We start from the raw sequence: 12,289 nt of genomic DNA, 5'->3' as shown, positions 1-12,289 counted from the left end.
ATTTCCGCAAGGGTCGTAATGAGGCCCACTGTGTTTTAGTATCCTAGTTGACGGCTGCCCGATAATTGCAGAATTTCAGAGTAAATACCAGCTGTGTATACACTACAGCCTTTAGCTGACCGCGCTCTCGCATCTCACTGGATTATGCCACTATACTTGATCTGACTGTCCCCAAAATCCTAGCTGATTACGCACCACTTGACAGCGCTATAATCTTTAAGCCCAGCCCGGATCCACTGTTAGCGAAGCCTACCTGGCCTACCATACCTTAGATATGCTAACCTGGATCCTCATCATGTTTCCATTCTGCGTGATTCCTCATAACATCCCATGCACTGGCTCATACTTCCTATCCCACCGCAATGGACTCAGCAGACTACCTTGCCAAAGACACCATCCCATCCCCTGCCCCACCCCTTTCCTACCCATTCCAGTCAGCACTCACCAAGCCGCACAGCCCAGATATCTTATCCAGAACCCAAAAAGGATTACAGACCACCATCTCAGGCATGCCCAACCACAAGAATACCACTACCAAGACTTCCTACCCCAGTACAGGTTCATTAAGACTTAACCGTCTCAGATCCAGAACTTACCTCCATTTGACCACTCCAAAGCAAGACAGTAAAAACAACCCCAAACCTAAACCAGCCTCGCACCTCACACACACCTCACCACCCATAGACCAGACCTCCACCTGCCCCAACACCTCCTCACCTCGCACTCGCCTCAGAAAACCAGTGCATACCACTGAAACAATCAAAGGCGCACTCATCAATGCGAGATCCCTAGTCGCCCACGCACTCGATATAGCCGACATCATCTCCCTCAACGAACTTGATTTCATAGCTATCACCGAGACATGGCTCCACCCAGCCGGCGGCCCCGCATTAGCGCTAGCTATACCCAATGACTACACAATCTACCGCGCAGAGAGAAAAACAACCAAAGGCGGAGGAGTAGCTATCATTGCTAAAAGCTCCCTGAACATAAGGCACATACAAAACCAATCTTTCCCATCAGCTGAACTACTCACCCATCAAACTGTCCACAACCCATACAAGTACTATTACCACCCACCTTATCTATAGACCACCAGGCCCCATATTGTCCTTCAACAACGACATAGCTCTCTTACTCTCCAACAACACCAAACCCAACTCCAGACTTCTCATTCTAGGCGATTTCAACTTAGGTCTCAACAACCAGAAAGACGACAGTGCAAACACCATCGCCAACACCATTTCCGAACTAGGTCTGACCCATCACATCTCACAACCCACACATAATAAAGGCTGCATCCTTTACTGGATAGCTGATCTCAAATGTAACACCACCATCCTCTCCAACACACCATGTGTCTGGACCGACCACCACCTCATCACATTTACCATCAACAAAGGTACCCAAACACCCGGCCCTGCTCCCATTGCTCCACCGACACTCACTAGAAATAGCAAAAACATCCCAGTAGAGAAACTCCTCCCTTTACTCCAACCCATCATCGACCTCTCACCCACCATCACTAATCCCACCGAAATAGTTGATCTGTACAACACAACCATCCTTAAGGCCTTAAACACCATACCACCTCTCAAACTCCGGAAACCCAAACCACGCGCGCATCTCAATTCCTGGTTCACTCCTGAACTAAAAATACTCCGCAAAACTAAAAGACAAGTGGAATTATCTTGGAAACAAATGCCCTCCACTAACAACAAGACATTGTATGCACTTGCCTCCAACATCTACAAGACAGCCATCATCCAGACAAAAAAAACATGTATAATGAAAGAATCTGTAACGCAAAATCCAACACCAAAGAGCTTTTTAACATTCTCAGAGACCTTGAATCCCCCTCCCCCACTCCAGATACCTGCATCAAAGAGATATCTTGGTGCACTAACATTCAAGAAGCACTAACATTCAAGAAGCACTTCTAGGCAAAATTGCCATGCTACAAACCAAAATTGCAACTAAGAAAGAAAGCCTCACCTTCACCGACAACCCTATCCCCCCCACCCACCCACCTATAGCGGATGACAACAACCTATTTGAGTTTTCCACCATATCCATCAAAGAGGTGGAAGACATAATCAACTCACTGAAACCATCTAAGTGCCAAGGCGATATCTGCCCGGCGCCTATTATCAAAGACGCAGCCAAACATCTTGCTCCTTTCATTACCTCATTGATCAGCTCCTCGTTCACATCCAGCATAGTGCTCAACAACCTGAAGGACTCTTGGGTTCTACCCCTACTAAAGAAGCCCACCCTCGACCCCAGTGTCCCCTCCAACTACAGACCCATCACGACTGTCCCCTTCCTCCTCAAAATCCTTGACAGAGCTGCCTATCTACAGATACAGAACCACCTCGAGAAAAACAATCTATTAGGACTCAGACAATCAGGTTTCCACCCCAAACACGGCACCGAGACTGCATTGATTGACCTCAAGACACAAATGGCCAACATCAAAGACAAAGGCAAACTTGCACTCCTTCTCCACCTCGACCTGTCGGCGGCCTTCGACCTGGTCAACCATGACATCCTTTGTAAACATCTAACTTCAGCAGCCAAATTCTCTGACAAAGCCAATGCTTGGATCCAGTCCTTCCTGAATAACAGATCCATGAGGGTTTTTGCTCCGACAGCCTCTGCCAAACCAGCCCCAGTCACATGCGGTGTCCCTCTGGGCTCCTGCGTCTCCCCAACGCTAAATAGTGTATTCACAAAACCCCTTTTCGACATACTGGACCGCCTGGGAGTCATTTACATGAATTACGCAGACGACACGCAAATACTTATCCCATTAACAGGCGACTATGCCACTGACAATGCAGTACTTAACAACATCTACTCCATTATCCAAGAATGGATGGCTAAGCACGGCCTTTGCCTCAACAATGACAAGACTGAGCTTCTCCTCCTAGGCACTCAACCCAGACTTAACAAATTGGACAAGCTATATCAGACATCTCTGTCTCCAACAATGTCAAAACCCTTAGGATCTACCTTGATTCTTCCCTCACACTGACAAGACAGATCAACGCCATCTCTTCTGCCACTGCTTACACCTGCAAGCTCATCAATGCCAGTGGGCCATACCTATCACCTATCACCCACCAACTGTATCACATTAGCCAGAGCGCTAGTCCTCTCCAAAGTCGACTATTGCAACGCTCTATACTTGGGCACCAGCCAAAAAACATCAACAAGATGCAAGTTATTCAAAACAACGCCCAACGAGCAGCTCTTAACATTGCCAAACATGAACACATATCTGACACCAGAAGATCATGCCACTGGCTATCTATATCTCAGAGAATTGAATATAAAACGCTATCGCTTACGCACAAGTGCCTAACCTACCAAGCACCCAGATACCTATCAGACAACCTCACACTCAACATCCCACCTCGACCAACCAGATCAGCGCAAACACACTGCCTAACCATCCCGAGACACAAACTCAAAAAAGCAGGTGGCGCAAGCTTCCCCGTGCTTGCCTCTAAACTTTGGAACTCACTTCCTCTTGATCTTAGATCTGAACCATCCTTTCACAGATTCAGACACAGCGCCAAATCCTGGTTACTAACCAAAGAAGCCATGAACTACTAACACTATACTACTAGCTTTCCCATTACCTGCAACCTTGTAAACTATGTACTATGACATGATTCATGCCTGCCATACCTTGTATCAATCTGTACTTGCCTGATATTGTACCAAATCTCTGTACTTACCTTCTACGGACCATTATGCATTGTACTGTATTATTCTGATATGTTGTTTTCAATCTAAGCACCTGGATGCCCTAGGGCCAGGGGGCGCTATACAAATAATAAACTAAACTAAACTAAACTAAGTTCATCAAGAAGTAGAGGCATTATACAGAGAACTCCTACTAACAGAATGGAATGGGCTTCTCCTGAAGATGGACAATGCCTCGAGTCTCAGGAAAAGGAGGGCAGTTGGAAGGGCAACCTGGAAGGAAGCTCTCTCAGTCCATGAAGAAGTAGAGGAATCGTACAGAGAACTCCTAGTTAGAGCATCGAATAGGCTTCTCCTGAAGGAGAGGAACAATGCCTCGAGACTCAGCAAAAGGATGGCATTTGGAAGGGCAACCTGGAAGAAAGCTCTCTCAGTTCATCAAGAAGTCGATGAATCCTACAGAGAACTCATAATTACAGCATCAAATAAATGGGCTTCTCCTGAGGGAGATGGACAACGCCTCGAGACTCAGGAAAAGGAAGGCAGTTGGAAGGGCAACCTGGAAGGAAGCTCTCTCAGTCCATCAAGAAGTAGAGGAATCGTACAGAGAACTCCTAGTTACAGCATCGAATAGGCTTCTCCTGAAGGAGAGGAACAATGCCTTGAGACTCAGCAAAAGGATGGCATTTGGAAGGGCAACCTGGAAGAAAGCTCTCTCAGTTCATCAAGAAGTCGATGAATCCTACAGAGAACTCATAATTACAGCATTAAATAAATGGGCTTCTCCTGAAGGAGATGGACAGCGCCTCGAGACTCAGGAAAAGGAGGGTAGTTGGAAGGGCAACCAGGAAGGAAGCTCTCTCAGTTCATCAAGAAGATGCATCATACAGAGAACTCCTACTAACAGAATGGAATGGGCTTCCTCTGAAGGAGATGGACAATGCCTCGAGTCTCAGGAAAAGGAGGGCAGGTGGAAGGGCAACCAGTAAGGAAGCTCTCTCAGTTCAACATCAAGTAAAAGAATCGTAAGATAACTCCTACTTACAGCATTGAATGGGCTTCCTCTGAAGGAGATTGACAATGCCTCGAGACCCAGGAAAAGGAGGGCAGTTGGAAGGGCAACCAGTAAGGAAGCTCTCTCAGTTCAGGATCAAGTAGAAGAATCGTAAGAGAACTCCTACTTACATCATCGAATGGGCTTCTCTTGAAGGAGTTGGACAGCGCCTCGAGACTCGGGAAAAGGAGGGCAGTTGGAAAGGCAAACAGGAAGGAAGCTCTCTCAGTTCATCAAGAAGTCGAGGGATCGTACAAAGAACTCCTACTTACAGCATCGAATGGGCTTCTCCTGAAGGAGATGGACAACGCCTTGAGAATCAGGAAAAGAAGGACAGTTGGAAGGGCAACCTGGAAGGAAGCTCTCGCAGTTCATCAAGAAGTAGAGGAATCGTACAGAGAACTCCTACTTACAGAATCGAATGGGCATCTCCTGAAGGAGATGGACAACACCTCGAGACTCAGGAAAAGGAGGGCAGTTGGAAGGGCAACCTGGAAGGAAGCTCTCTCAGTTCAAGATCAAGTAGAAGAATCATACAGAGAACTCCTACTTACAGCATCAAATGGGTTTCTCCTGAGGGAGATGGACAATGCCTCAAGTCTCAGGAAAAGGAGGGAAGTTGGAAGGGCAACCTGGAAGGAAGCTCTCTCAGTTCTTCAAGAAGTAGAGGAATAATACAGAGAACTCCTACTAACAGAATGAAATGGGCTTCTTCTGGAGATGGACAATGCCTCGAGTCTCAGGAAAAGGAGGGCAGTTGGAAAGGCAACCTGGAAGGAAGCTCTCGCAGTTCATCAAGAAGTAGAGGAATCGTACAGAGAACTCCTACTTACGGCATCGAATGGCTTCTACTGAAGCAGATGGACAATGCCTCGAGACTCAGGAAAAGGAGGGCAGTTGGAAGGCCAACCTGGAAGGAAGCTCTCTCAGTTCATCAAGAAGTAGAGGAATCGTACAGAGAACTCCTACTAACAGAATGGAATGGGATTCTCCTGGAGATGGACAACGCCTCGAGTCTCAGGAAAAGGAGGGCAGTTGGAAGGGCAACCTGGAAGGAAACTCTCTCAGTTCATCAAGAAGTTGAGGAATGGTACAGAGAACTCCTACTTTCGGAATCAAATGGGCTTCTCCTGAAGGAGATGGACAACGCCTCAAGACTCATGTAAAGGAGGGCAGTTGGAACGGCAACCAGGAAGGAAGTTCTCTCAGTTCATCAAGAAGTCGAGGAACCATACAGAGAACTTCTACTAACAGAATGGAATGGACTTCTCATGAAGAAGATGGACAACGCCTCGAGACTCAGGAAAAGGAGGACAGTTGGGTAGAGGAACCAGGAAGGAAGCTCTCTCAGTTCATCAAATCTCTTCTTTATCTTGAAAGAGAGACAGCATTGACAGAAAACTACAGCCAGCCAGCACTTTGCAGAGGCTCTTGGGTAATAGAGAGAACTGTAGTGGCGGAGAAAGGATTTTGTTCCCTCTTTCTCTTTCTCTCACTCCATCTCTATACAGCTATTCCAAAGGCAGAAGAGTGACTGATTTTATTCCCAATCACTTTTACTTCACGGGTGTTGAGTGTAGCAGGTGTTCGGGAACTGTTGCATGCTACAACCTCATGGGGTTCTGTAGGGCCAAAGTCAGCTCACGTGGAATTAATTGCTTCCGAGTTCTGACAAGCAAGTGACCAATTAGTTCCATGCTGCTCCCCTCCAAATATCTGAAGCTTGCCCCATGAAGCAGAATCACTGAACTGGCAGTCAGGTCTGGCCTTCGATTAGACATCTTGAGGGAAGCAGGCTAGGACCTGCTCTCAGCTCAGATGATGAATGAAAAGCAGTAATAGGAACCATGGTCAGTGTTTTCTACTGCCAAAAGGGCAGGTCCTGAGCATGGCCCACCATGACCCTCACTTCATGTTGGATAAGAGAAGTTCTTGATTCATACAAAAGGTCAGTTAAGGAATGGATGGACAAGTCAGACCTACTCCCTCCCCTCACCTCTTAAAGTACTGTTGCCCCCTGAATGATCTACAGGCCCTAATGCACCCTGGTGAATCCACATCACCTTTAATCTACAGGAAATGACACCCTGAGACTGTAATGTATTACTGAAGCCTGATCGCTCGTACAACTAGAATGGATGTGTTCTACCTTCCATTAAGTGTGAAGGAGTGTCTACTTCTAAACACCCTTTAATTCTGCATGGAGGATTTAGCCCATTCTTTCCTATCACTGGCTTACATTCTTCAGGGAGGATTTAGCTCATTCTTTCCTATTACTAGCTTTTATTTTCTGCAGGGAGGACTTAACCCATTCTTTCCTATCACTAGCTTTCATTCTGCAGGGAGGACCTAGCCCATTCTTTCCTATCACTAGCTTTCATTCTGCAGGGAGGACTTAGCCCATTCTTCCCTATCACTAGCTTTCATTCTGCACGGAGGATTTAGCCCATTTTTTCCTATCACCGGTTTTCATTCTGCAGGGAGGACTTAGCCCATTCCTTCCTATAACTAGCTTTCATTCTGCAGGGAGGACTTAGCCAATTCTTTTCTATCACTAGCTTTCGTTCTGCAGGGAGGACTTAACCCATTCTTTCCTATTACTGGCTTTCATTCTGCAGGGAGGACCTAGCCCATTCTTTCCTATCACTAGTTTTCATTCTGCAGGGAGAACTTAGCTCATTCTTTCCTATCACTAGTTTTCATTCAGCAGGGAGGACTTAGCCCATTCTTTCCTATTACTAGTTTTCATTCTGCAGGGAGGACTTAGCCCATTCTTATTCTTTATTATTACTAGTTTTCGTTCTGCAGGGAGGACTTAGCCCATTCTTTCCTATCACTCAGCATAACAAAACATTGTGTCACCCAGCTCACATGGAATGAGGTTGTCTGAGATTCCAGCAACCCAAAACGTGTGCAGTCCCTTCTTCATACACAACAATGTGTTCTTTCAACAACTACATGGCACAAGTATGGGGGCAACTTTTTCCCCCTGACTTGGCCAATCTTTATATGGATCTCTTTGAGAATGTCAATATATACGACAACATCAATCCATATTTACCGAATATCCGGGCATGGCATTGTTACATTGATGATATTTTTATGATCTGGCGAGGTAGCAGGGAGGACTTAAAATCATTTAACATCTGGTTGAATTCACGGGAAACTTCTATCAATTTCACCTGTGATGCTCACAAACAACACATTCCATTTCTCGATCTCATGATATATCGGACTCCTAATAACACCATTGGGACCAGTCTGTACAAAAAACCTTTTAAAGAAACACCTTGCTAAAATTCAAAAGCTTTCACCCGCAAGCGCTCAGGGAGAACTTGCCATTTGGTCAGTTCCTCCGTATCAGGCGGAATTGTTCAGAGAAACTAGACTTCAAACAACATAGTGAGGCACTTAATCTAAAAAATAGAGGATATGCCTCCCATGTCATAAGAAGATCCTATAAAAGAGCAGCTAATGTCTCTAGGACTGAATCCCTCCAAAAACAAACTAAACATACGTTAGACAAAATTACATGTGTATCTTCATTCACTCCTATCAGCAACGATTTGAGAAAATCGATATTGAAGAATTGGAAAAAGATCAACACAGAGGATTTCAAGAGCCTTCCCCATGTTTTGCCTTTAAACATCTGCCAAATCTCAGGGACAAATGAGTCCATACCTATCCACTAAAAAAGCCGAATAACTCCACACAGTCAACACTATGGCAACTTCCACCAGTCATACGACACTATAAATGCGGGAATTGTACAATGTGTACATTTACACACAATTTAAAATTCGCTGACCTTAAAGGGAAAAAGTGGCAGCTCAAATCGTTCACCAACTGCGCCACCAGATGGGTAATATACTGCATGAAATGCCCATGTGGACTGCTGTATATTGGCAAGACCAAAAGACCCATTCGCACCCGAATAGGTAAACACTGATGCTGCATTAAAATGGAACAATATACAAACCTCTAGTGGAACATTACAAACAGGCTAAACACTCACATGATGAGATTTTTTGTTGTGTCATTCAGACACAATCAATATGGGGACCTTTTTGAATTTTGTTATAATTTACAATAATTGAAGTCACCCATTAGCTACTAACACCACGTTTAGCTATAGTGTATCCTATGATACACTAGTAGAATTCAAAGGCAAATATTGTCAAATAACCAGCTTCTGTTGTTGTTTTAACAATTATTGTGTTTATCAATTATGTTCTATGTTGTTTTTATGTTGAATTGTGACCATTGGGTCAAACAAAATATGTTTTATAATGTGTCATAAAATAAATTGTGATACATTTTTTGCTAATCCGACCCCATCATCTTGTTACATTTGTTAAAAAAGATGTGCGTTTAGTTCGACTTGGGCTTTGACCTAGCTCCCAAGCCTCCAGTGCTCACTTTGTTAGGTAGCTTGTGGGGTCTATTTCATTGTGTATTAATGTCTGAGCAGGGGACAGAACCTGTTGCGACATTTGCACGGCCTTAAAGGGTCTTCTGTGTGGGTTCCAACCAAGTGGCTTCTCACCGCGCCACCTCGCTAACCATGACTGTGGATGCCGTGCCACCTTGTGTCATGGATGGGACTGTGCTCTGTCCATGGCTCATTTGTGTCCACTGCCTCAGAAGAAGATGATTCCCCTCGGGGATGATGTACATATTTCATTTCAGGTCCAGAGCTTCTGGAGTGGGTTTGGCAAGTGTACTGGCTGAAGTCTGCGGTCCTGGAGGTGAAAATGGTGATGGGCCAGCTACTTTGGCAGTGATACAATGTGGAATGTCTCCTCGCCTCGGCCAATGGAGGTCCTAGTAACAGACCTCCTGCGTCCATTGTTGCCTCTTGTCTTTAGATATTTGGCTCCAGTAAGCAGCAAATACAGAAATGCAAAGACCCAGAGGCAGAGGTTGGTAAGGTCCAAAACAAATGGCCACGAAGAGAAATCGAGCAGGACTAGTCCCAGAGCTGTATACTGATACCAGACACACCATAGCCAACAGGCATAAAACAGACACGCCATTCTGGGGAACAGGCCAGGTCCAAAAGCCAGAAATGCATCCAACCAAGTAAGTACCAAACAGCAACAGATAAGCGAGTCCAAAAAACAGGCAAAAAGGGTCTGGCAACAAGAAACAGTTTAGTAGATACACAAGAAAACGCCACTCACCAAGGGCATTCAGAAGCACTGCGCCGCGGCCTCAACCCTCTTTTAACTTCCGGATTTTTGTGTCCATGACCTTCCCTGGCTGCCGTTGGTTGCGCGGACCGTGATGGAAACTGAGTGATGATGATGCAGAATGTGGGTCTCTTGGGATAGGTAGTTTCCAAACTGTCTCTGTTGCTGTGGTCTCCAAGGCAGATGCCAGCGGTCATAAAAAGACCTGACTCCTACCGCCGGTCGTCGACGCCGGACATCTAGGCTTGACTAGCTGTACAAAAATGTTCTACGCAAGGCAAAAAGGTTCCCCTACACTGCCATTTATCATGCAATGTAGTTGTGCTTTATCACAGACATAAATAGGGGTCGATAGTGTACCCCCACACTGGTAGTCCTAAGGACTGACCAGTGCCTTCAAAGCAAAATGAGTTATGCCAGGGCTTGAGGTTGACAAATACCTGACTCCCAATCATGAATCCAGGATCATACAGAATGTCTGCAGATATGCTCGAGGTCCCGGGGAAGAGATGGAAAAGCTGCCAAATGTTCTTTCTCCTGATTCCAGCGCAGCTGAAATGGATCTGAGAACTTCAAGGTACACAGCCACACTGAAAGCATCTCTAGTAACCCCACGCAGGATGCCCTGACTAGTCTTCAAGCCATTTCTATTACAACTGGCTTTTCATTCTTATTTCTGGAGGTGTTTCCCTTCACTGCAGGAGTGTTCTTGTGGAGAGGGAAGGATGTTGCTTTAAAGGCACTAGTGGGCTTTTAGGGTGTTTTGGGAGCGGTGGAAGCATGCCTGCATGCCTCCAGGTGGATGGCAACTGCTGGGGCAGCTTCATGGGGAACAGTATTTATGAAACTGGATTTAATCTTGCCAGAATCATCTCCTATATTACATTCCCCCCAAATACATTTGGTGAATGAAGAAGCACCTGTTGCCCTACAATCCCCAAAGCCAACGCACAGAACGTCCTCTTGTGTTCACGATGTCATTGAGACAAATTGAAAGTTGTGAAAGAAAAGAGCTACATGTAAACTCCAAGGTGCTCTTAATGTCCTGTCCAGTGCAGGAATACTGTCCACAATACTGTGCAATGCAAGCCTCAATAAAGCTGGAATACTGCCCACAATACTGTGCAATGTAAGCCCGAGTAAAGAAGGAATACTGTCCACAATACTGTGCAATGTAAGCCTGAGTAAAGCAGAAATACTGTCCACAATACTGCGCAATGTAAGCCTCAGTAAAGCAGGAATACTGTCCACAATAATGTGTAATGTGAGCCTCATTAAAGCAGGAATGCTGTCCAACAATACTGTGCAAGTCAAGCCTCAGTAAAGCAGGAATACTGCCCACAGTACTGTGCAATGTAAGCCTCAGTAAAGCAGGAATACTGTCCACAATACTGTGCAATGTAAGCCTCAGTAAAGCAGGCATACTGTCCAAATACTGCGCAATGTAAGCCTCAGTAAAGCAGGCATACTGTCCATAATACTGTGCAATGCAAGCCTCAGTAAAGCTGGAATACTGCCCACAATACTGTGCAATGTAAGCCCGAGTAAAGAAGGAATACTGTCCACAATACTGTGCAATGTAAGCCTGAGTAAAGCAGGAATAATGTCCACAATACTGTGCAATGTAAGCCTCAGTAAAGCAGGAATACTGTCCACAATAATGTGCAATGCAAGCCTCAGTAAATCAGGAATACTGTCCACAATACTGTGCAATGTAAGCCTGAGTAAATCAGGAATACTGTCCAGAATACTGTGCAATTCAAGCCTCAGTAAAGCAGGAATACTGTCCACAGTACTGTGCAATATAAGCATCTGTAAAGCAGGAATACTGTCCACAATACTGTGCAATGTAAGCCTCAGTAAAGCAGGCATACTGTCCAAATACTGTGCAATGTAAGCCTCAGTAAAGCAGGAATACTGTCCATAATACTGTGCAATGCAAGCCTCAGTAAAGCAGGAATACTGTCCACAATAATGTGCAATGCAAGCCTCAGTAAATCAGGAATACTGTCCACAATACTGTGCAATGTGAGCCTCAGTAAAGCAGGAATACTGTCCAACAATACTGTGCAATGCAAGCCTCAGTAAAGCAGGAATACTGTCCACGGTACTGTGCAATGTAAGCCTCAGTAAAGCAGGAATACTGTCCACAATACTGTGCAATGTAAGCCTCAGTAAAGCAGGCACACTGTCCAAATACTGCGCAATGTAAGCTTCAGTAAAGCAGGCATACTGTCCATAATACTGTGCAATGCAAGCCTCAGTAAATCAGGAATACTGTCCACAATACTGCGCAATGCAAGCCTCAGTAAAGCAGGAATACTGTCCA

The 12,289-nt window shown here is 45.3% G+C and overlaps 1 protein-coding gene across 3 annotated transcripts in view; it reads left to right on the top strand.

The window, feature by feature from the left end:
* The window catches only part of LOC138452977 (ribonuclease inhibitor-like), a 268,993-nt gene that overhangs the window by 254,687 nt on the left and 2,017 nt on the right, over nt 1–12,289 (top strand). The window lies entirely within an intron of this gene.

Source organism: Ambystoma mexicanum, chromosome 4p (genome assembly GCF_040938575.1).
Source record: "Ambystoma mexicanum isolate Mex_15411 chromosome 4p, UKY_AmexF1_1, whole genome shotgun sequence".
Classification (NCBI taxonomy): Eukaryota; Metazoa; Chordata; class Amphibia; order Caudata; family Ambystomatidae; genus Ambystoma; species Ambystoma mexicanum.
Note: the sequence above shows the minus strand (reverse complement) of the source record. Positions and strands in the feature narration are given on the sequence as shown.